This window comes from Nyctereutes procyonoides, unplaced genomic scaffold (genome assembly GCF_905146905.1).
Source record: "Nyctereutes procyonoides isolate TBG_1078 unplaced genomic scaffold, NYPRO_anot_genome, whole genome shotgun sequence".
Lineage (NCBI taxonomy): Eukaryota > Metazoa > Chordata > Mammalia > Carnivora > Canidae > Nyctereutes > Nyctereutes procyonoides.
The window spans coordinates 12824314-12851551 of record NW_026575048.1 but is presented as its reverse complement, the minus strand read 5'-3'; the positions used below and the strand labels follow the sequence as shown (position 1 = coordinate 12851551).

General features: G+C 36.7%; 1 pseudogene; it reads left to right on the top strand.

The window, feature by feature from the left end:
* Window positions 1–23785: 23785 nt before the first annotated feature.
* LOC129510845 (keratin, type II cytoskeletal 8-like) lies at window positions 23786–26825 on the top strand (annotated as a pseudogene).
* Window positions 26826–27238: the final 413 nt, after the last annotated feature.

Here is a 27238-nt window from a genome sequence, read left to right as displayed (position 1 = left end):
TTTATTTTTCATAAAGATTTTAGTTTCAAGATGAAATTCCATGGTTGAGAATTTAGTTTTTTTTTCCTTTCTCCCGAATCTTAACTATGTATATAATCTTTTAAATTTCTATTTGTGGGAAAATTGGACAGCCACGTACAGAAGAATGAAACTAGACCATTCCCTTACACCATACATAAAGATACACTCAAAATGGATGAAAGATCTAAATGTGAGACAAGAATCCATCAAAATCCTAGAAGAGAACATAGGCAACACCCTTTTTGAACTTGGCCACAGCAACTTCTTGCAAGATACATCTATGAAGGGAAACAAAAGCAAAAATGAATTTTTGGGACTTAATCAAGATAAAAAGCTTCTGCACAGCAAAAGAAACAGTCAACAAAACTAAAAGACAACCTACAGAATGGGAGAAGATATTTGCAAATGACCTATCAGATAAAGGGCTAGTATCCAAGATCTAGAAAGAACTAATTAAACTCAACAGCAAAGAAACAAACAATCCAATCATGAAATGGGCAGAAGACATGAACAGACATTTCACCAAAGAAGACATAGACATGGCCAACAAGCACATGAGAAAATGCTCCGCATCACTGGCCATCAGGGAAATACAAATCAAAACCATAATGAGATACCACCTCACACCAGTGAGAATGGGGAAAATTAACAAGGCAGGAAACAACAAATGTTGGAGAGGATGTGGAGAAAGGGGAACCCTCTTGCACTGTTGGTGGGAATGTGAACTGGTGCAGCCACTCTGGAAAACTGTGTGGAGATTCCTCAAAGAGTTAAAAATAGACCTACCCTATGACCCAGCAATTGCACTGCTGGAGATTTACCCCAAAGATACAGATGTAGTGAAACACCAGAACACCTGCACCCCTATGTTTCTAGCAGCAATGTCCACAATAGCCAAACTGTGGAAGGAGCTTGGTGTCCATCGAAAGATGAATGGATAAAGAAGATGTGGTCTATGTATACAACGTAGTATTCCTCAGCCATTAGTAAGGACGAATACCCACCGTTTGCTTCGACATGGATGGAACTGGAGGGTATTATGCTGAGTGAGAGAAATCAATCGGAGAAGAACAAATATATAGTTTCATTCATTCAGGGTATATAAAAAATAGTGAAAGGGATTAAAGGGGAAAGGAGAGAAAACGAGTGGGAAAAATCAGAGAGGGAGACAGAACATGAGAGACTCCTAACTCTGGGAAATGAACAAGGTATGGTGGAAGGGGAGGTGGGCAGGGGTTGGGGTGACTGGGTGACGGGCACTGAGGGGGGCACTTGGCAGGATGAGCACTGGGTGTTATACTACATGTTGGCAAATCTAACTCCAATAAAAAATATACAAAAAATCTATTTGTTAAAGTAGGTTCAATGGGAGTAAACACAATTATTTAAAATTATATTTATGAAAGGCCATACCAGTGTTGATCTTACAAGATCTATAAACAGAGGACGTTGCACTAACAAATCCAGAGGAGATTATTTAGATGGTATATTTAATAGTTAATGTAAACACATGCTCATTTATTTCCCAAATATTCAGAGCCTCTGATCATCTTTGAAACACTTTAAATTCCAGCTAAAAGAGCATTTTAATACTATTTCCCAACATCTGCTTTTTTCTGACTAAGCATGGGAAATGTCTTTTGAGAAAAGTGATTTTATTGAACTTTTCAGGAAAGTCAGTTTTATAGTGGTGATGGTCACATCTATATAGATAATTCAATTATTTTGGTTTGTGAATTTGGATGGGCAGTAGGGTAGGAGTGGGCAGTAGTGAGGAGACAAGATTAGTTAGGCTGAGATCATGAGGTTTGATGTTGAATGCAGGTTCAATATAGTATTGATGATGGGGCAAAAGAGCTGATTTATATTCTGGAGTTGGCTTTTTAAATATACAAAATTGAAAATTTAGAAAGTATTGCACAATATGTGCTAAACAGAGCATTTGTCTGAATTGATGTATGAATGCAGGATTCCTACACTCATTTTATTTTGTCAAAGAATTGGTTTTGTAAGAAACCAGTGGCACTTGTTTCTTATTTCTATCTCCTATAAAATGGTCAAGAGAGCAAATCAAACATATGTAATGAGTACCTCTATGTGTTTAGTACTATTCTATGCTCAGTGGCAGATATGTTCAAGGCTTTTCCCTTTTTTCTTCATTTTAAAAATTTTGAAATGTTTATAGGTTGCATTATAAATCAGGAAGTGAGATTACTTGGAAATAGAGAAGTAAATCAGTGAGTATTAAAATTAGAGACATCTTGGCAAATGGAAGAAGAAAGACAGGTTTTGGTTAAACATTGGTTGGAATAAATTTGAAGTGAAGAATTGAGTGAAGTGGGAATTAGTGAGTGATTGACTGGTTGAGTAAGAAAAGTGCACATCTCCAGTTTGGAAAAAGAAAATACATTTGAGTTAGACAGACTGAACTTTGAATCTTTGTCATCCAATGACTTGGGCAAGACAATTAACATTATTGAACCTCGGATTATATTCAGGTCATTGTTGGATTTAATGAAACATTGGATATAAAATAGCTGGCATTATACCTGGCACCTTATAGTTCTCAATAAATAATTGTAACCTTCCACCATCTCTTCCACTTGTCCTTCTTCCCTGTCCCTAGTATTGCAACTGCTGAGCTTCCACACTAAAGTTCTGTTAGTAAAATATAGAACATTTTGATTCATAAAATCAGATAGAATTTACTTCCTGGATATCCACCCTGGTGCCTGGATGTCTTTTCATATTTGATCTGAGTAAAGACCAAATTCCATCTGGAGTTTATAAAACATCTTTCACTTGTCATTTTCAGACAGATTTTCTGCATGTGTCTACTAGATGGTTTGAAAGCTGTAAGGAGGAATAAAATGGTGTGAACAAATTCCAAGGTGGTATGTAGAGTTCCCCATTGGAACAGTTTCTTTGTTATTAAAATCACCAAAGCTTATAATCGAAATTATCAACTGGACTTCCCATAAAGAAGGAATAGTATGATTTTTATTAATAGTATTTTTCTCAACTGTTAGTAACAGGATAAACTCAACATTCTTAGTATGACAATTATTTTCCTTCCTTTCTGATTAGGGCTTTTGTTTCATCCTTATCATATGCCTGTTTTCAACTTTATTATTTGCAAACTGTGTTTCATATTCTCATCTAAATTTCACAGCTTCGGGATGCCTGGGTGGCTCAGTGGTTGAGTGTCTGCCTTTGGCTCAGGTCGTGACCTTGAGGTCCTGGGATTGAATCCCCTATGGGGCTCCCTGCAGGGAGCTTGCTTTTCCCTCTGCCTATGTCTCTGCTTCTCTCTGTGCGTCTCTTATGAATAAATAAATAAAATCTTTAAAAAAAGTAAATTTTACAGCTTCCCATTAACCATGTATTAAGTAGCAAAGGTACTGATTCAAACTTGGTGTCTGTGATTCAAAATTCTTGTTTTCTTTCCACAACAGAATGCTTTTTCTCTTTTTTGTTCTCTACTAGATGCCTTTTCCTGATATACACTCTGTACCTTCTCATGTCTGTGCTTTTGTTCACAATATTCCCTCTGCCTAAAGCAGTTTTCTGCTTGCCTATTGTTCTATTTCTTTCATGGCTCAAATGATACCTTTACAATGAAGCCTTCCCCAGTGCTTCCAGTTGGAATTCTAGTTCCTTTTCCTGTACTCCTGAAGTACAATGGACCTTTATTATAGCTAGCACAGTATCTAAGTTTGTTCTATTAGAGTTCATGATTATGACAGAGGCAGTAATTCATTCCCCTAAATATCCATTTTCTTTAATAATATATAGAACTAATTTTTACCTGGGCTCATGACTACCTGAAATCAAGCAATATTCTCAGCCTCTTGTAGATAGAAATGGCCATATGATTAAGCTTGGTTATTGGGGTGCAAGTGGGAGTGTCATGTCATGCGTGTTAAAGGGCTCCCTAATGGGAGAGTGCTTGTCCTTCTTCACTTCTTCCTGCTGGCTGCAGTGTGCCTGTCATCTCTGAAACTCAGCCATATTGGGCCATGAATTAGGAGCTTTATTCTGTGAAACAAGGAGGAACAAGAGATAAGCTTAGGTCCATGACAATTCTAAAACTATCTTACTAGGTCTAGTCTATAGTCAGATTTCTTTCATGTGTGAGAGAAACTTTTATTTATTTAATTCATTGTTAATTTAGGATTTCTGTTATTTGAAACTGAATGTTGATTCTACTTGGTATAATTTTAATTATTCCTAGACAGCCTCTCTTCTCTATCCCAACCTGTTCTGCCTCTCCCTGTTATGTTCAAGAACTCTTTGAGATTCAGAGCCATGTTTCATTCATTTCTCACATTTGAATGAAGATATGTTAGAAGTTAGACATTCATTCAATGCATCACTATATGTCAGGCACTGTGTTAAGCAGAAACAATTCAACCATAGTCCATGTCCTGACAGAGCTCAAAATCTAATTGGAAAACAGACTCTGAATAAGCAATCTTAATAGTGAATTTCAATATTTGCTCCACATTATTTTTACCATGGATATTTTAAAAACTATTGAAAACCATGTCTGTCCTCTACCTCCTATCTATTAAACCAGAATCTCAGGGGATGGGGTCTGGATATCCACGTTTTAGGAGCTTACCAGGTGATTTTAATATGCACTGAAGTTAACAGCCATTGAATTAAACCAACAGGAAGGCATAGTAATGACCCTGACCATTGTGTCTAGCTTCTTTTGGCTGAGGAGTTCCGGAGTATCTTTGCCTTGTGGCCACATTACCTCATCTTCATGTCTCTATCAATGTCTTCTTTTTCTTAATAGGACACTTGTCCTTGGCATTAGGTCCCACCTAGATAATCCAGGATGATTTTCTCATTTCAAGTTGCTTAAAATAAACCTGCAAAGACCTTTTTTAAAATGAGGTAACACTCAAAGATTTTAGGAATTAGGGCAAGGACATGTTTTTTGAGGGACAACCATTCAACCCACTGCAAGAATCTGCTGTGTACCAGGTGTCAAAATAGTTTTTATGTGTTTATTTATATTTAATCCCAATACCAAATCCATAAGATAACAATATCCACATTTTATGGTTGTCAGAATACAGACTACTTAATTTTGTCCTTTTTATATTTTGGGGGGCTCAGTTTTTAGCTTTAAAAAATACATAATTTTATTCATGTAAGTGTTGTGCAGTGCACTGGGTAAAAGATGAGCCTAAAAATAATATTTCTAGAATAATGATACACAAAGTGGAAAGTCTTGATGCATTAATTTTTGGGGACAGAGAAGTAATGGCCAATGGCAATGTTGGAGATTTTACACAATTAGTTTTTCTTTAGTTATTGACATATTCTAGGTATTTCTCTTTTGAATAAACATATAGAAATATCTTTCTTTTCAACCTGTGGCTGTTTTAATTTCTGAAACAAAAAAAGATCACTGCTAAATGTTTTTCTTATAGGTGAGAGAATGAGAGAACCTTCCTATTGTTCCACAGTGTCTAGTCTCTTCAATATTTAAGGTAGGCTGAAAAATATCTGTTTTGATGCTTTAATTTGTTTCATTATGATTCCTTGCCAATGATAAAAACTGCTTACTTCGCATTGTATGTAACTAAATATGTAGATACTTGTAGATGTGGTGTATTTACATTTTATTTTCTAAATTTTAATCTCTAATGAAGATGAACATGAGTTTTAGAATGAGACAGGTCTTATATATTTTTTAACCCTACTCCAAGCACGTTCTAAAGAGGGGAAAATAATACCTTCCTTGTAGGGCTGGTGTAAGAATTGAGATGATGCATATAAAAATACCTGACACAGTTGATACTTAGACAATATTAGTTACTCTCCCTCTCTATTTAACTCTTTTAAAGGGTTGATAATATTGACTAATTTCTAACTGCAAATGGAGTCAATTTTTTTGTTCCTTACATAAGGAGACCTTGATTATTTGCATTAAAATCCATAATTCAATTTAGAAAGTATATTGATACTAAGAAACAGCAATTAAAATATATTTAATACTAAATATGAATATGACTTAAAAATTATCTTTATAATATGATCTCAAGGAACTCTGTTGATTATTATGTAAAAAAATTCTTATGCTTTTGTAATAATGATGAAAATCTATGCAACTTTAACCCAGGCATCTATCTACAGGTAAAAAAAACCCTAGGCAAAATGCTATTTTAGGGATGCCTGGGTGGTTCAATGGTTGAGCACCTGCCTTTGGCTCAGGGTGTTATCCCAGAGTCCTGGGATTGAGTCCCACATCGGGCTTCCTGCATGGAGCCTGCTTCTCTCTCTGCGTATGTCTCTGCCAATCTCTCTCTCTGTGTCTCTTATGAATAAATAAATAAAATCTTAAAAAAAAGAAAAATTATTTTTTTCTAAGTTCACAAGTTCAACACTTTAGAAAACCTTTGTCTCTTCGACAATTGTACATACTTAGATGTACACAATAGATGATCTGGCTTAATATTCCAGAGAAAGATCAAAAGGGGTAGAAACCAGCTAATTAAGAAAGAGTCAGGTCTTTAAAATCATAAACACCCTCGCATACTCAACAGGATACAAAAGCATGAAAATAAAAGCTCGGTACCTAATTAAACTCATACTCTCTAATTATGTTTTAAACAGTACCTAATTAAAATACACATATATTTAGTATTCTGTTTTCTTAACGTAAAATATGTCTTGAATAGGAAGTAAATAAAAACTTGTTGAGCTGTTTTACTGAAGAGACTGAACCAAGTCTAAAAGTTTTTAGAAATTAAAGTACTATTCAATTGGGTTTTAAAGATACATATCTTTTATTGAAAACAACCATGTAAAGCTAATACCTCCCTATGGATTGGTTTATGAGATGTTTTGGATGGATGACTTTGGCTTTATGCTTTTCAGTGAATCCTCCAATGATTTGATGGCAATGTCACCCAGTGATTGGAGGCTTCTATCTTGCTAAGGTTTGGGTATCTGGTTGTATATGCCATCTGGGAAAATTTACCTAAGTACCTCAAAATGCCCTAGGAGAAGACTGTCCTTAGTAAGATTATAAAATGTATATTAAATTCTTGTTTTGTCCAAGCTATCCCTATTCATGCCATTTCTTTGAGCATATTCTTTTCTTCAGGTTATTGGTGCTCCGTGACCACCCCAGCTCTTCTTGTCACTATGAGAAATGATTTACTAAGCCAGAGAGTTTTTATTTTTTAAAGTATTTATTTATTCATTTATATTTATTTATTTATTTATTTATTTATTTATTTATTTATTTATTTATTTATTTATTTCAGAATATGAGAGAGGGAAAGGGCAGAAGGACAAAACTACTCCCCACTGAGCAAGGAGCCCACTGCTCAATCCCAGGACGCTGAGATTATGACCTGAGTTGAAGTCAGACACAGTTGATTGAGCCATCCAGGCGTCCTTCATCCAGAGAACTTTAACTGAATACTTCAGAGGTTTCTTTGAAGGGCAATTGGGATTGCTGATAGGGATGGATTTCTGGTTTATCAACCTGCTCCAATCAAAATAGTTCAGCTGTTGTCTGCTTTACTTCTCATGGCTCCTTCTAAGATTTTGTTTAAAGAAAGGTTTTAGCTGTCAAAGGGAAAGTTTTAAGCTAAATTAATGACTCTGACTTCCATTGTGAAATTTTTTTAATAGAAAAATTAAAAGAATAATACAGTGAACATCCATATCCCCTTCTTCAAGATTCAACAATTAACATTTTGGTCTCCTTGCAGAATCATTTCAGAGAAAATTGTATACCTCAGTAACTCATCCTATGTTTTCTCACATAGTCAAAATGCTCTTATTGTACCTAGAAAATCCGTAATTCTCATATATTATCTAATATGTAGTATATATTTAAAACCTACCCAATTTCATGTCAAATTTGGTGTTATATTCATTTATTGTGGAATATCATACCCCTCCCACACATAGTTTTATCTTTCGTGACACTGAACTAGTTTCAAAGAAACTAGATCAGTTGCCTAGAAAGTAGAATGTTTGCATTTGAGCTTATCTGTTTGTGTCCCATGGTGTCCTTTAACTTGTTGCTTTACACTCTGTATTTCCTATAACTGTAGATTAGATCTAAAGGCTCAGTGAGATTCAATTAATCATTTTTTGCAGGGTTCTTCCCAAGCATATTGATCACATCAAGAGATATAAAATGTCACTATTAGTGACTCTAGCTTTGATTACTTGGTTAAGGTGGTAATCACAAGATCTTTCTGTTGTAAAAGTTTCCCTTTTGTAATTATTAGCTAATTTGAAGGGAGAAACTTGAGAACATTGTGAATTTCCTGCTCCCCATCAACTTTCTATGTAATGGTGTTAGCTTCCATTGATGATCCTTGACTAAATAATTTCCTCTAAATACATTCTAAAACTATCATTCCATCTGTATTTATTACACATCGTTCTATATAAAAGGGTTTTCATTCATCAATGACAATGAACTCATAGTTCATCCTGAAAAAGTAAAGAAAATGCTTAATTCTTTCCCTCTAATCACCAGTCTTCAGAGTAAAGAGAATAAAAGTTACCTCCAATGGAAGCAACAGATTTTCTTTCAGCCCCCTTTCTATCTCTTCTGTTCTCTTCTCATTTTTTCATTTTTTAAATGTGTATCATATTGTTCTCATGGATTTTTTTTATTCAATGTATTATAATTAACCACAATTACTAATTTTGATGTGTGAGTCATTCTAAATGTGGCCGTTGGGAGCACCTTTACGCTGCTTCTTATGTCCATTTGGTATGTTCCTATTAGTCTTTGAGTTAGTTCTTCCTTGCTTTCTGACACAATGTGGCCCATATTCAACTTGTACTTTCCCTGAGCCATACCTAGACTCAGCTATTTCTCTAAGAAGAATTGGTCTTCTCTCACATTTTAAAAACTGTACATTAAAAAAGCCAAAACCTAAAGAAAAAAACTTCCTTATATATAGATGATGTTATATAGTTGTTACTCTTTTATATTTGGGGTAGCAGCATAGGCTTCACGAGTATGTGGTCAGTGCAGTCCCTTAGGGCCCCATGTTTGGAAGAGCCTTGGCAATCTTCCAATCTTGCATTGTCTCTGTCGTTGCTAACTTGAAATTCTTAATAATTCTATCTTTGAATATGTGTTTTGTAAATAAAGTCAATGCAACAAATGAGTATGCACTGGCATTTGGATCCCTGGTTGATGCCAAATCTCATTTTCTGCCCACCTCTCAGGAATGAGAACTTCACTGCCCAGTCTGCAGCCCCTGTTGTTCTGCCCTCAGATCCTTCTCAGTGCCCTTGTGCAAGACCCATGCTGTCCTCTGCTCATAGCTGGGGCCTTGGTGTAGACACATAGTGGGCCATGGCCTGGTGTGATTGCCTTGTAGTATCTTGTAGGGCATAGAGGCTATTCTCTCTGCCTTGGCTGGCAGCACCATAATTTGTCTGCAGGGCTGTGAGTTTGAGGCTTCATTTACATAGGAATAAGCCTCTCACTCATTCCTACTAGATAACAAGCATATCCTAATGTGGATGATGAAAGATCCTTGGGCTTCCTTAATCTGTCTGAGTTAGGGTAACAAACTGTTGGGAAGGGTAACAGCCTGACTTCCTCAGGCCCTGCCTCTAGATGGTGCACCGTGCATCAATTCAGGGACTTGCTTTGAGAACCATGAGTACTGAACTTAAATGAAAATAAATAAATAAATAAAATTACAGTTGGAGACCAGAATAAGAGTTCACTATATGAAATATTTGCAGTTAGTGGAAAAGTTTGTGTATGCCTGGAAAAATTTATTCATCACTGAACAGTGTTTTAATGATATTTAAAATGCTTTTGCCAGTAAATCAACTAATTAATATAAATTATAGTTTACTACATATTACATGTGTGGATGACTCTAGAAGGAAAGACACATATGAAGATTTTTATGGTGGAGTTGCTTGTGAGGGGAGAAGAACATACACATAAAAATTTATATTTCATGTATTTGGATAACATCTAGTCTAAACCCCTCATTTTGAAAACGATGAAACCACCTAGATAAGTTATAAGATGTACCAAATAAAGAGCTAAAACTAGACTCCCAGATTCCTCTCCCAATCCTGCTGTTTCTAGTTTATCCTACTGCCTATGGCAATATAAAATAGCATGTGAGAAAAGCCAGTTGAGTGACGCAGATTGTCAAGTAGTGCTATAGTGATTCATAGGGTGGAGTAATCACTATAGGTTGGAGAAGTTGCAAAGCACTTTGCTGGCTGCCAAGAGATTGAGTTGGGTAAAGTATGCCCCTCCCCCTTCCCATATACTCCTGATTGTCACTTATTCTGGTCAAGTTTTTCCATAATTCTTGGCTTCTGATTTAATATATATATTTTATAGAAAAGATTTTTTTTTTTTTAGAAAAGATTTATCTTGGAGAGAGAGAATGTGGAGGGAAGGGTTGTGGAAGAGGGAGAAAGAGAATCTTAAATTGACTCCCTGGTGAGCTCAGAGCCGAATGTCATTTTAGGACCCTGAGATGGTGATCTGAGCCAAAATTAAGATTCGGATCTTTAACTGACTCAGCCATCCAGGCATCCCTAATTTATATATTTGTTAAATTTATTCTTTAATGTCTGTCTCCTCTGACTTCACAAGAACATAAGTTCCACAAGAGCAGAAATTTGTCTTCATTTTACTGATGGTTTTACCAGGGCCTAAAAGCCATGCCTAATACATGGTGGGGGCTTAAGGAGTATTTATTGAATGAATAAACCAATGAGTGAGCAAGTAAGGAAAATAATCTCCTAAATTTAAGAATTTATTTATGTTGGGGAACAATGAGAGACAAGAAGAGGTAGAAGAGATAAAAGCTGGAATTAGAAGAACCTTAAATGATAAACGAATTTGGAGCTTGTCTATATGCAGTGGGTGTCATGAAGACATAATTTTAGCACTGACTCCATGAACACACATGGATTTTCATTTATCAAGTTATGGACTGTTTATTTTTATTATAATAAATACTTTCCTCCCAGGTTCCAGGTGATGTGGATGTTTGTTTTAATTATAAGATAGACTGGAAATATCATTTTGCCATACTGAACTGTTGGAATAGTGGAAAAAATCTCTGGAAAATAAATTTGGTTTTGATTTTGTAGATGTGTATGCATCCATTTATAAATGGGTATTATGTACCTTGAATTAATATGTACTTATGCTGAAGTACTTTAAGTCTGATATTACTTGGAGTATATTCTGTTCTCAGCAAATGTTTTTATGTTTCAGTAGGCCTCATTCAGTTTGAGTTAGAAATTGCCAAAACCTTTCAATAAGACTTTACCATATGTAGCAATTCATATTTTAATTTTTTTTCTTAGTAAAGATTGTTTTATATTCCATTTGGATGCAGAAGGCCTTTAGTTTTATTGTGTGATAAAAGCAGTCAACAAGCAAATGCAAATGCACTGGGAACATTTGGGTAATTATAACTATTTGACTTTAACCCCACAATCTTTTTTCCTTCCATATGGGGAAACAGTTAATATCTCTCTTTTAACTTAAACATATCTAGAGGATCATTCATACTAATAAATTATAAAAGTTTCTTAGTTGATCTTACATAGAACACAGATGCCAGAGTGATACACATTTTTAAATAACCAATTACTGGGCAGCCCGGGGGGCTCAGTGGTTTAGTGCCTGCCTTCAGCCCAGGGTGTGATCCTGGAGACCCTGATCAAGTTCCACATGGGGCTCCCTGCATGGATCCTGCTTCTCCCTCTGCTGTGTCTCTGCCTCTCTCTTTCTCTTTCTGTGTCTGTCATGAATAAGTAAATAAAACTTAAAAAAAAAATAAAGTAAAATACCAGTGGGTGATTCATACTTCAAGCACTAAAAGGAAAACTTATATTAGAATATGATATTATAAAGTATAAAGTATAAAAATTGACCAATATGATAAGTCAAAACCGAATAAAGAAGAGCTTTCACATACAAAAATAAACAACCACCTTCCTCTACATAATGAAAAACAATTACAAACTTCTGGTAAGTTCAAAAATAGAGAAACCACAATCCCTTTCTCTCTCCACTCACGTATACACACCAGGGAAGAAACCACTTGACATGATTTCTATCAGCATGAGTTAGCTTTGTTTATTCTAGAATTTTATCTAAATGAAATAATATAGCATATACCTTTTTGTGTCTAGATTTTCACCCAGCCTATGCTTTGGAGATTTATTTATTTGTTGTGTCTTTCAATGACCTGTTCCTTTCTGTTGTTGAGTATTTGTTCCATGGTGCAATTTAGCAAAGCTTGTATATCCATGCACTAAGTGATAGCCTTAATTAACAAAGTTTTATTTTATTTTATTATTATTATTTTTTTGTACAGGGTCCTTGGTGGCCATATATTTTCATTTCTCTTGAATAAATACCTAGCAGGGGAATTGCAGAGTCATAGGGTAGATTTATGTTTAATGTTTAACAAATGGCAAGACAGTTTTCCAAAGAAGTTGTACAATTTTACATTCCCACCAGCAGTATTTGTGAGTTCCAGTTGCTCCACATCCTCTCCAACATTTGCTTTCACTTTAGCCATTCCTGAGGGTGTAGAGGCAGATTACATTGGTTCTAATCAGCATTTCCTGATAACTGATGGTTTTAAGACCTTTTTCATGTGCTTATTGGTTCTTTGTAAATCTTTTTGTGAAAAAAGTGTCTAAATGGTTTTGCATGTGTAACAATAACAGATTTGGAAGAGGAAGCAGATAGTAAATTAATTTTTAAAAGCTCACATTAATTAAAGAGCTCCCATTAATACACCTTACTGTGTGCCAGCCAGTTAGGTACTTGGTCCACATTACTTTCTGTAAATTTCCTACAAAGTAAATATTATTACCTCCATGATTAAATAACTTGAATATACTTAAATAACTAGAAACTTTAAGAAAAACATATTTACATGAGCTTAATGTAATAAAATTGAGTCTCTACTTAAGCAAATTCAATATAAGAAATATTTATTAGTATAATATGTTTATGTTAAACATAAAAGAGCTTAAACTGTTTTAGAATACTTTTATTTTCTGATTTTATTCATCTATATCATTATTAATTATTAAATAATTGCAATTATTTTTTTCTACAGTTAATACAAATCACAACATTGCATTGTATATACTAAATTTTTGTTTTAAAGTACTTGTTACACATTCTGCTGTTGTAGAGACCATATTTATAATTGAGGGTCTTATTTAAAGCTTTTGAGTATAGTTCTAAGTACTTTCATATTACTAATGATGTGAAAAAATAAAAACTCTCTTGTTATAATAATATATAACTTAATGTAAAAAAACATAAATGATTAAGCAGAAGAAAATAAAACATTAGGTAGGAAAAATTGGATTTAAATTAAATGTACCAAAACTCAGGGGTAACATTAAATACCAAGTGAATATGAGTAAACAAGAGAAGGAGTGGCTTTGAGTCATTTAGAAACCTTTTAAGACCATTTACCCTACCCTCTCCACACACACACACACACAAAAAAAAAAATTTCATGACTAAGTCTAAAATGAAGAATTTTATTTGGGAATCAGTGATATAAAAATATTCTGGGGCATGCTTTGTGAGGAGGATACATTAGCCATGGAGAACATTGCCTTAGCCTTGGCCTAGAAGATCTGTTTTTAAAATTTTAAAAATATTTTATTTATTTTGGAGAAAGAGAGAGTGCACATGGGGACAGGGGCAGAGGGAGAGGGAGAGAGAAACCCAAGCAGACCCTGGGTTGAGAGCAGACGGAGCCTGATGCAGGACCCAATCTCACAACCCTGAGATCAGACCTGATCTGAAACCAAGAGTCTGACACTTAACCAAATATGCCACCCAGGTTTTCGGAAGACCCCTTTTTAATAAAGCAATTTTCTGACTGTTTTTCTGGATAAAGTGGGCTCATTGGGATATATCTGTCCAGTGGGCATTAAACAAATAATGAGTCAGAAAGCATTTTCTTTTATGTTCAGACCAACATTAAATATCAATTCAAAATCTTTTTTATGAAGCCATTGCATAGTCCCTTGTGGTTTAATATAAATATATCAAAGTAAAGTGCTGTAAAATCTTTCCAAGCAGTACTGGGAACATGGGGGCAGGGAGTGTGTGAGGAATCCAGATACCTGTTTACCTTCATTAGGGTCAGGATAAATGAGTTCAGGTTACCAAGACTGATTCTAGTTTTTTGTGGTTCATCTTGTTTTTCTTTCTAATGTGAGTGAATATACTTTTTAGAAGTCCTTGGAACCAGACTTCTACCTTCTCTATGTGTAATGATCTCAGGGCTATAAACTTGACATTATAGTTGACATTGACATAAACTCCAGATGTTTAAGAGGCTTGTGTAATTATGATTTCAAAGGCAACTGCCACTAGCCTTGTGAAGTCAATTTCACATATGTGATACGTATCTGAGACCTGAAGAACATATGGCTTGATCAATGTCATATTACCCAAGACAGTTGAATAACTGGGATTAGAACCCAGGTATGGGGATCCCTGGGTGGCGCAGCGGTTTAGCGCCTGCCTTTGGCCCGGGGCGTGATCCTGGAGGACCCGGGATCGAATCCCACATCAGGCTCCTGGTGCATGGAGCCTGCTTCTCCCTCTGCCTGTGTCTCTGCCTCTCTCTCTTTCTGTGTCTCTCATGAATAAATAAATAAAATCTTTAAAAAAAAAAAAAGAACCCAGGTATGTTTACTCCTTCCAAAATTCTACAAAGCCCTCAGTATTAGATAGCCTCTTCTAGGTGAGTGCTTTCATCCTGTGCAGATTATAAGATTGGGTATTTGTTCACCAAACTGGAAAAAGCCATTTCTCTGGATATTTGATTTTATGAAACACCAAGGAGTATAATTTTTATTAAAAATATGGAGTATAAAGTATTTGTATTTTTTAGCTTACCTAATTTTTTCTTTTACTTTTCTAGACTCAGATAATTATAAATAAATTTTTAACCAAATGAATGTCAAGATAGACATTCAAATCTTGTACAAGACAAAGTGCGCTTCATTGTTTAAGGTTGTCCCAAACTTTGAATGGTATTTAGCATCACAAGCTTCTACTCAGCACTGCACCATATCCTTTCCCCCCACTCTAGCATATATAGACTTTTATTGTATATTGAGCACTTTACTAAATGTGTTTAGTCACAAATTTGTGGCTTCTGCTAACCTGTACATTCTTTGAGAATGTACAATATGTCTTTATTTTTCTATCAGGAAAAGCAAATGCAGTTCTGGGCTCTTTCAGATAACTTGATATATAAATATATATATCATATATATATGCCCACTGACTCATTACTTGTTTAATGCCCACTGGATGGATATATATATCTGTCTATATATGTCTCTCTCTCTCTCTCTCTCTCTCTCTCTATATATATATATATATATATATATATATATATATATATGTTGTACTTTATTTTATACATATACATCTCTCTCATTCTCCATATATTATATATAATACACTTTGTTTTTTAGAACAGTTATAGATTTATTGCAGAACTGACCAGAAGGTACAGAAAGGTTCTTGTGGATTTCCTGCTGCACACATGCACAGCTTCCCCCATTATCCACATCCCCAGAGTGGTACGTTTGTTATTGTTAATAAACCAGTGTTGACACATGATTATCCTCTGTGTCCACAGTTCACATTATTAGGGTTTACTCCTTGGTATTATATATCCTGTGAGTTTGACACATGTGTAATAATATGTATCTACCACTCATGAATCATTCAGAAGAGTTTCACTACCCTAAAAATTCTCTGGGCTCCCCCTATTCATCCCTTCATTCTCTGAATGTCAATCACGGATCTTTTTATTGTTTCTATAGTTTTGCAATATACACTTTTTGCATAGTGTTCCAATCGTCAATTGCTGCATTATAAACCATTCCAAAATTTAGTGGTTTTTAACAACCATTTACTATTATCTCTGACTTTACCATGAGCTGCCTGAGTTTAGCTGGGCCATTCTTGCTTGAACTCAAGCTTACTGCTTCACAATACATCTTAGGATGTAGTAAGGTGGTAGATGGCAATGCAGCCATCCAAGGATTCACTTGGGCTGATACTCCAAGACAGTTTCTTTACCCACATGTCTAGAGCCTCAGCTGGAATGACTGAACATCTGGGGGCTGGCCAGGCATCTCTCTTTCAGTGTAGCCTCTCTGCATGCTTACTTCAGGTTTTCTCACAACACGGCAGGGTAGTTAGACTTCCTACATGGCAGTTAGCTTCCCCCTGAGTAAGTGCCATGAAAGAGTATAAAGAAGCTGCCATTTCTCTTACAGGCCAGGTCCCAAAGTGGCACAGTAGTATACTCAGTGTATTCTATTGGTCAGAATAGTCACAGGCTCAATCCAGATTTAAGGGGGTGGAAAAATAGACCTTAGACCTCATCTCTTGGTAGGGAAGTGACAAAGAATTTATGGCATCTTTAATCTACCACAGATGGATAATAGCATTTGAGTTAAGTATAGAATGAGAAATTGATAATTACAACAGAAAAAAAAATAGAATTAGGAAAGGGCATTCTAGGTAAAACAAATCGTGAAATTATATAGAGGAGACAGTCCACAGTATTCCAATTTCCTGGAGTATAGTAAGTAGAGAGTAACTTGGTAAAATATAATATAGGGTAAAGTCAGATAATGGCAAGGGTTTTTGTTTGTTTTATTTTATTCACTTGAGAGAGAGTGAGAGCTAGAGTGAGAGCATGAACAGGGGGGCGGATCAGAGGGAGAAGTAGACTCCCTGGTGAGTGGGGTGCCAACAAGGGGCTCGATCCCAGGACCCCAGGATCATGACCTGAGCCAATGGCAGACACTTAACCAACTGAACCACCCAGGTACCCCTAGTCAGATAATGGCAGTTTTGAATATCACAGTAAGGAATTTCCACTTGAATTAACAGTCAATAACTACAAAAGAACATATAGGTGAGCCATCCAACTTTTGTTAAATCTTGATGAGGGAAGAGCCTACTACTTGTGCAGCAATACGTAGTTTTAGAAGTAATTTTTCAATTATCCTATTCATCACAGCAAGGATAATGTGAACAGGGCAGTAGAAAACATTATCACCTTGAAGTCTTTTCTCACCCTTGCCTCATTACACTTAACCAAAAATCCCATCCTCCCTCCTCTATGTTCCTGTAGTACTTTCTTTAATTTTAGCACGACAGCCAGTCACAGCACATTGTATCATGCTCATTTCTGTATGTGTTCTGCGGATTTAGTTCCTAGACACATTCCCCAAAGGCCTTTCCTTATTTAGTGTCCCTCCTGTTGAATGGATGGTTTAGCTCAGTAAGTTCAAATTAACATGTGAAAACACAATTGCATCTCTTAATTGGCTGGACAATTGATTCCTCTTGATTACTCGAAATATGGATTTAGTTTACCTTATCATACTTTATCCTTCCTCATTGTAGTTAGGTAGATAGAAGAAATGAAAATAACAATTCTTTTTTTATCTTTAAAAAATTGTCTTCTGATTGAGGACTGAAGTGCTTTTCCTACTCTGTTTCATTATATACCTGTATGTTCTCCCTGTAAATGTCGTTGTACGTGTGTATTTTCTCCTTGTAAATGTCATTTGATGAAAGGATCAAGGATGCTATGTGGATGATAGAATCTGCTTAAAGAAATCTTAATGCTTAGAAAAATTGAGATATTTTGTAAGTGGAGCTTAGCTCATACTGGTTTGGAGTAAAGTACAATTTAAATGAGATAAGAAGAGAAGATATATATGAAAGAAACTTTATTAACTGATCTTTTCTTGATCATGTATCCATACACATCTACTCAAACATTTGCTCAACATCACTCATCATCAGGGAATTACAAATGAAAACCATGATAAGACACCACTTCACACCTGTCAGAATGGCTAAAATTAACAGCATAGGAAACAATAGATGTTGGTGAGGACGTGGAGAAAGGGGACCTCTCTTACACTGTTGGTGGGAATGTAAGCTGGTACACCCACTCTGGAAAACAGTACAGAGGTTCCTCAAAAAGTTAAAAATAGGACAACCCTATGATCCAACAATTGTACTACTAAGTATTTGCCCAAAGGATACAAAAATACTGATTTAAAGAGGCACGTGCTGGAGCACATGGGTGGTTCAGTCGGGTAAACATCTGTCTTCAGCTCAGGTCGTGATCCCAGGATCCTGGGATTGAGCCCTACATTGGGCTCCCCGTTCAGGTGGGGTGTCTGCTTTTCCCTTTGCCCCTTCCTTTGCTCGTAGTTTGTCTGTCTGTCTGTCTTTCCCTCTTCCACACTCCCTCTCAAGTAAATAAATAAAATCTTTAAAAAAATAAAAGGGGCACATGTACCCTGATGTTTATACCCAGCGTTATCAACAATAGCCAAAGTATAGAAAGAGCCCAAATGTCCCTCAACTGATGAATGGATAAAGAAGATGGCGTGTGTGTGTGTGTGTGTGTGTGTGTGTAAGGGAATATTAGCCATCAAAAAAAAAATGAAATCTTGCCATGTGCAACAACATAAGTGGAGCTAGAGTGTATTATGCTAAGCGAAATAAGTCAGAGAAAGACAAATACCATATGATTTCACTCAAATATGGAAATGAAGAAACAACAGATGAACATAGAGGAAGGTAAAAAAGAGAGAGAAGCAAACCACAGAGACTCTTAACTATGGAGAATAAATTGAGGGTTGATGGAGTGGACGTAGCCAGGGGATGGACTAAATGGGTGATGTGTATTGAGGAGGGCACTCTGTGTTAAGCTCTGGGTGTTATACGTAGGTGATGATTCACTGAATTCTACTCCTGAAACCAATATGATATTGTATGTCAACTAACTAGAATTTAAATAAAGATTTGGAAAAAAAGGAGATTCCTATGATGGGCTGGCAAGCTACATTTGAACATGATTTTGCAAATAGGCATTGGGAATTCAAATTAAAACTGAGAGAGAAGTTGAAGATATAGTGTTTTTTAGCCAACCTCTAGGCTTCAAGAAAGATGGTAAGTATGTCTTCCTTAAATATATTATTAGCTCAAAATGATTATCTTCTCTCTGCATTTAAAAGCATATAGTCTCAGGATTTTTGTCTTTGTTACTGTAATTCAAAATGCTCTGGGTCGTAAGAGGTTTAACTGAAATGAGACAAAATCTTGAACTCTTTGAATAAAAGTTCAGTATATCATGGTATTTTTGTGACATGTATATATAAAAGAGAGGGAAGGGAATTCTGAAAGTACTCTTCCAGCTTAAAAAAGAAACCTCACAACTATTAATACTTTCAGGAAACAAGGAGACCAATTTAAATATTATTACAGGGCACATAATCATTGAAATGTTGAGAGGCACTCAGAATTCAAAATCTGGAATGCTAACAGGTTGTGTTTCTCAGGACAGAGCAATAATCTCTAAAGTTCAGGTGTCCAAAGACTCCTTTGTACAAATAACACTTCAAAGGACAGTTTCAATAACATAACACAGAAGAGACTACACTTTTTAACATATATTTCATAGGAGTACAAGATCAACATTTCTCTAGATGTTGTTTTTTATAAACATTTTATCAGAAGTAGTTGTGTGAAGTAGAATAATATGTGTATTTTTCTGCGACTATAGGGAGAGAAATATTTTATCCTTTCCATATTTCTGAGATTTCTTATACCAGCGTTTAGGAGTACATGCAATTTCAAATTTTAGCACTGTGGTACCATCACATACAACCAAGAGGGAAGAGAAAAATTGGCCTAAGACAATTTAAAATGTCAAAAGGAAAAGGCACAGAGAATTTTTACAAAGAGAACCATGAGGCATCAAATGTTTTGCATGCACAATTCTTTCCTTTGTTAACCGTAATCTATACTCCATCTTAAATTTGAATCTGTGTAGTCTCTCTTAAATATCTTATTGTAGCACAATACTTAGCATCCCAGTAAGCATATTTGTGATGCATCCTTTTAAGGCTGCATTGCTTGCAGCATTTTATAAGCAGTACTTCTACATGTAAATGAACACTATCCTGTTTATTTTATTTTGTATTTCTTAATTCCCTACAAGGGTACTAGCTGATATAAATAGATCCCCAATGCAGTGTGACTTGCCCATTTTCTTCTGTATGGGGCTTGATAATTCATGGATACGCTTTAAATGGGCAAGGATACAGTTGGAGGGCTCCTTACAAGGAGTGGACATATTTAGTCTTTGGTGACTAGGGATGAAATTCCCATTCTCTTACTGGAGACCAGGTTTAGAGAAGCAGTCCTGGTATTTCTCTGTTGTTTTAAAAGGTCGGTTGGGTTCTTGACCTCTCCAATAGAGCAGGTAACTCCAAAGAACAAGTATGTTGTTTTCTGACATCATTTTGCCTCAGCCCTTTCACAAGGAGGATGAAACTTCCCTGTGTAGATTCTTGGAGGCTAAAGCATTGCAAAGTTTTTAAAATTTCAAGTTTTATAAAGAAACAAAGTTGTGATATATTCTGCAAACATCATATTTTTACGGCAACATTGGATAGTTACTAATGCTGGTTTTCAAAAACAATTTCTTTGTTTCTATTACAAAAAAAGTTCAAAGACAACAGTCACTCCCCCTTTGTTTGGGGCTAAGTAGGAAACTACTAATTCTACAAACATGATTCTTCCTTGTATCATGCCCAGAATGTTTAGGAAAGGAAATATTCCCCTACAGAAGGTAGACTGTCACCTCAGGCGAAAGACTCTGTCATCACAGAGATTTCTCTTTCAGTGCTATGTGCCATGGAGGGCCAACCCAGTATTTAGAAACATTTGAGAATGTGTTGTTGCTGTATCTTTGCCATAGAACTGAATACAGTAGCAGTAATTAGGTGCAGGTGTGTACTTTTTATGTGATATAATTCCACACAGTTCTTGAAGATAATTTTTTTGTTCTTATACTTGATGCTCAATGATCAAATTAATAAGATCAGATGGGATGGTGTATAGTTAGAAGTTATTAGAGTATTCATTGAAACACTGTTACTTTGGGTTTTAATATTTGTAAATTGAAGCTTTTATACTGATGGGAGAGAGGAGATTAACAATCCTGATGAGCATTAAGGAGGACACATGATGATATGAGCACTGGGTGTTATACTAAATGTTAGCAAACTGAATTTAAATAAAATATAATATAAAGAAATACACAAACAAAAAACAATCCAGTTCCTTTGTTGTGTGACAGTTCTCAAGTAAGGATATATTTTTCAATGAGTAGTCAAATCAGTTCTTGGTGAAAAAGGCAATAGAAAAGTAGTTGGGACTTAAACCTCTCTTCCTTTTTTCTTTCTTTTTCTCCTTCCTTCCTTCCTTCCTTCCTTCCTTCCTTCCTTCCTTCCTCTTCTAGACAACAGGGAATGCCAAGGTGATATATGAAAACAAAGATAGGACTTGTTAGGGACAGGTAAAGTCAGAAGCCTGGCATTCCTTTAATGAATATGTAGGTTGAACACTCTTACCCTGGATAATGTTAGTCCCGGGTGGAGTAAGTCTGGAGTTTGGGGCAACTTTGATACAAGTGTTGTTGAATTTCTATTTTTAGGGTTAGTTTAGGATTGCCAGGTTTCTAAAGAGTCTCACACCTCTATAAGTAGTTTTATATTGTTATCATGAGTCTGGACTCAAGTGAATAAAATGCAAATTAGTAGCAAGAACTCTATGTTAATAGGAGGCTTGAATCTAAGACAGTAGTTCCTGATACCTAAGTACTAAATGTCAGCAGGATGTGATAAAACCTTTCAGTGAAATTCTAGTGATGTCTTCCTTTACTAATGCTCTGAGTGAGTTATGTCTTGGTGTGATAGCATTGTTTGTCCAGGGCTACTGGTAGATCTTGTATTGTGAATGGAATATGTTCATATGACTTACTAGTGTTTTGCAGTAATAAAGCGTAACATTATCAAACACTTAAATGATTTCCCCATGAGTGGTCTCTGTGAAAGGAATCAGAAGCACCACAGAGGATTCATTAATAATTTATGTGGGAAGTTTCTAGTCTTCTGTTTACTGTTCTTAAGAACTTGGAGCAGTGCATCTGATTGCTTCAGTTCTGTTTCTGCACAAACTTTGGTCAGTTTATATTTTCAGGATTCATTTTAATAAATTCTGCTACACATGGATGTGGGGAAGGAAGTCATGGATGAATCTAGGACTTCACACACTTCCTTTACAATCTATCTTTAAGCTGCCTCCCCTGACAACTTTTAATAGCAAGTAATTCAACCATGGGACAAGGTCATTTAGAAGTCAGCTTTTTCATATTATAAAATATGCATATAGTTACTAAATTGTTTTCATATGAACATTAAAAAATGTGAATAAAATCAATTACTTTCAAAGGGAAAGTTAAGCCTGCTTCTTTGATTTTAGAACTTTCTTACACTGAAGACCTGAAAAATAGGGCAGATTTCATAATACTTTTTGAGCAATGCTGGAAACATTTGGAACACACTAATCATGCTAATATTCTTAACATCCCTCTTTGTTTTTATGTCTGTACACATGAATTACAGGAGTAAGATGAGGGAGTAAATTCTTTGATACTTCTAAAGTGGCAGAGAAGTGCCAAAGATAATCTATATGTGAAAGTCACCCTGAGTGCATTAGCTTTAAAAATCAATGCTATAAAGATCATACTTTAGTTGTTAAAGATAAAAGTTTCTGAGAATACTCGCCACTGCTCTAGTTGCATAGTTAGAGGAGACACATTTTCTAACAACCAAGCAGGAGCAAAGATTCCTCTGTGAAGCTAGTGATACATTGAGATCTCTTGACCCCGTGTGGAATGTAAAAAACTTAAAATATTTCAGCTCCTTTATTTTTTTAAAATTTTTTAAAGAGTTTCTGCTCCTTTAGAACTGAGTAGTCCTCATTGTTTTTACAATTGCTCATTTAGTCTTGAGCTAACATCAATGCACAATAAGGGCCAGAGTGAATGTTAGCAAAGCATTGAGAGTTAAGAGAAACACTCTGGCAAAGGGTTCTGCTAGCTGGACAACCTGCCCAGAAGGCAAAGAGGAAATTTTGCTAATTCATTTGTAATCATTTATTAATTCCTAGCCATAAACCAATTTTATTTCCTTAGAACTACAGGTTATTAGACAAAATCTTCAAAATTAACTTTAATATAACTTGAATTACATACACATATGTAATAGAATCACATCAAATACTATATTTAAATGATATTGTTTGATCTTCAACACAATTACTTCATCAAGCACCTTGTAAGAATACATTTGTCATGCTTTAATTTTGCCATCTTAGCTTGAGTGCTATGAAGAATGAACATGTTCATACATGGCAAAGAATACACATAGGGATTGCATGGTAGCTCTTTGTACTCACCCTTTGTCTCATGTTTACTTTTTGGTTCCTTTGTACTTGTATCTTTTAAATTTATTTCCACTGTTTTGTTTTGTTTTGTTTTCAGACCCTGATTTTCTTTTCATTTTTTAAAAGGATTTATTTATTTAAGAGAGTGAGAGCACGCTTGAGCAGGGTGCAGGGGAGGGGCAGAGAGAGAGAAAAGCAGGCTCCCTGCTGAGCGCTGAATGTGCTTTGAGTCAGGGATAGTAAATTAAGACAGAAGGTGAATGATGAAGAATTCAATATGCTGAGTTACATGATTGGGAATGATGAATGGCATTGGGCCCAGAGGCAGGGGAGTCCATAATGGAAGCCATAGACTAAAATGAAGGGTGCATGAAGGCATATGGTGGGGGTGAGGTTGTAGCAGTGAGAGGGTCCAGAATAAAAAGGATCTTGTTTCTTATACAAGAGCAATCATTATCAAGTTAAATGTCTTTAAAGGTCATTTCAAATGTGGAAAAAAACCAAAGTTTGCATTTTGGTTGAATTATAATTAGCCAGAGTCAACTTTATTTGACTCTCAGCTCATTGAATTATGTTTTTTTCTTTCCAGAAAAGGAGAGAAAAAATAGTGAGATAATTGACAAACTAAACAACCAGCACATTTCATAAACTAACAGTGCTTTCTACAATAAATATGCCTTATGAGTCATGCAGTTCTCTAAACATATTTACAAATTTTTGATAATAGCACAAGCCTTGGGGTTAAAGGGTTACATACCAGATGGGTAAATACAGGCTTTGTATAAACACAATTTGATATCAAGGGAATCATGTTTTATTTTGACTATCAGTAAGACACAACAGAAAATATCTATAATCTATGATAAACATGCTTGAATTTAATCTCACTCCAAACATTTGCCTCAACTAAAGTTTCTTTTTGTTAAATCATTGCATCTTAAATATTCTGTTATCAGAGAACTTTCTCAACAAAAAGTAAAGCAAATTTCAGCACAGTACCTGAATTAACAAAGCATTATTAGCTCTAAGGAGATGGTTTCCTTTCTGGGCAAACTTGTGTCTATTATTCATGTATAATCAAGACTGAGTAAGAAGAGACTTATATTTTTTAAAAAATAAATATTTACAGTGAACTTATAAAGCATAGCGATAGCATAAACATCTGTGAAGCTATCCCCCTGTGATATTGTGATTTGTAAGCAATAAATACTTGGTTTTCTTCCCCATTTCCGGAAAATCCTTAGATTTCCCAAGTGATGAGAGTGATAAAGGTAATTTTTAATGTTAATGAGGTGAATTTTGTTCTTTTGGTTGTTAAAAAAAGATTTTATTTATTTATTCATGAAAGACACAGAGAGGGAGAGGCAGAGACACAGGAAGAGAGAGAAGCAGGCTCCATGTCAGAATCCCAATGTGGGGACTTGATCCTGGAACTCCAGGATCACTCCCTGAGCTGAAGGCAGGTGCTTAACCGCTGAGCCACTCAGGCATCCCATGAGGTGAATTTTGGATCATATATAAGGATCAGGGCTGGTTTCCAGGAGAACCAACCATGTAATTAGAGGGTTGGAACTTTCAGTTCCACCCTAGACCTCTGGGGAGGGGAAGGGAGCTGGAGATTGAATCAATTTCCAATGGCCAATGATTTTATCAATCAAGCCCCATGTAATGATACTTCCATAAAAACTCCTAAGAACTGGAATCAGGGAGTTTCTAGGTTGGTAAACATCTGGATATTCAGAATAGTGTGCGCAGAGAGGGTATGGAAGCTCCATGCCCTTTCCCCATGCCTCACCCTATCCGTCTCTTCCGTCTGGCTGTTCTGAGTTACATTCTTTTATAAAAAACCAGTGATCTAGTTAGTAAAATGTTTCTCTGAGTTCTATGAGCCATTCTAGGAGATTAATCCAACCCACAGAGAAAGTTGTGGGCACTTCCAAACTGTAGCCAGTTGGCGAGCTGGTGTCCAGAGAATTGTTTGTTGTTGGAGTGGGAGAACTCCTTTTCATCACTCACTCTTCTCCCCCCATCCTCTCCCCCTCCCATGCTGGAATTGGTACTTGAACCTAAAAGACCTTCCAATTTATGGAGGAGAACATCACCAATATATTTTGAAGCTATTCATATATTTAATTCCAATACATCACTTGTTCTTTAACTGAATAACTCTACTACCCTAATTTTTAAAAAATTCTCATGTTTTAAAAAATAATGTATTATGGCACCTAGAAGCAGCTCCTCATGCTCCTTCTGGAACCTCTGTCAGGTTGAGCCTCCTCACCTCCACTCCAGCCTCCACGGCAGCCTCCACCACATCCATCAGGGTGACCCAGAAGTCCTACAAGAGGTCCACCTCTGGCCCCCAGGGCCTTCAGCAGCTGCTCCTACAAGAGCGGGCCCAGCTCCCACATCAGCTACTCTGCCTTATCCCAGGTGGGTAGCTTCCAGGGTGGCATGAGTGTGGTCAGGGGCAACCACGGATCGGGGGCATGGGGGCATTATGGCTGTCTCAGTGAACCAGAGCCTGCTGAGTCCCTTAAGCTGGAGTTGGACCCCAACATCCAGGCAGTGCGCACCCAGGAGAAGGAGCAGATCAGGAGCCTCAACAGTTTGCCTCCTTCATTGACAGGGTCAGACACCTGGAGCAACAGAACAAAATCCTGGAGACCCTGTGGGGTCTCCTGTAGCAGCAGAAAACCACTTGGAGCAACATAGACAACATGTTTGAGAGCTACATCAACAACCTCTAGAGGCAGCTGGACACCCTGAGGCAGGAGAAGCTGAAGCTGGAAGTGGAGCTTGGCAACATGCAGAAGCTCAGGGAGAACTTCAAGAATAAATACGAGGGTGAGATCAAGGAGCTTGCAGACATGGAGAATGAGTGTGTCCTCATTAAGAAGGATGTGGACGAAGCTTGCATGAACAAGATAGAACTGGAGTCCCTCCTGGAAGGGCTGGCCGAGATCAACTTCTTAAGGCAGCTGTATGAAGAGGAGATCCGTGAGCTGCAGTCCCAGATCTGGGACACGCGTGGTGCTGTCCACGGACAACAGCCGCTCCTTGGACCTGAATGGCACCATCGCCCAGGTCAAGGCCCAGTATGAGGACATCGCTGGCAGCAGCGCGAGTACCAGGAGCTCATGAACGTCAAGCTGGCCCTGGACATTGAGATCCCACTGACCGCAAGTTGCTGGAGGGTGAGGAGAGCCGGCTGGAGTCTGGGATGCAGAACATGAGCATCCATACGAAGACCACCAACGGCTACTCAGGTGGCCTCCCAAACCCTGGCCTCAACTATGGCCAGAGCTCCTTCCAGTCCATTGGCCCTGGTGGTTCCTTCAGCTGCGGTAGCTCCTCCAAGGCCGTGGTTGTGAAGAAGATCAAGACTCAGATGGGAAGCTGGTGTTAGTCGTCTGACGTCCAGCCCAAGTGAACAGCCACCGTGGGCCCTCCCAGCCTCCTTGCTCTTGTGGCCTCCATAAAGCCTTTGGGGGAAGGAGATATGCAGGGGAGCCTGGAGTACAAGAGACCCACCTAAGGCTCAGCTCCAGTCCTCAGCCTACCCTTAGGTGGAGTCTACTGTCCTGGGCACCCCATCTTGTCCATGCCCCCAACCAAAAGCCAAATCAAGTGTCTTTTCCCAAATAAAGCCTCTGATAGTGCTGGCTGCCAGTCCAAAAATAAAACAAATTAAAAAAATAGTGTATTATGTAATTATCTTTAAGTAATTGTTTGATTTTGTTAAATTTTATAAAAATATTAGTTAACTTTTCGTATTCTTTTTATTCTACAGGTTGATGCATAAAGCCACAGTTTATTCAT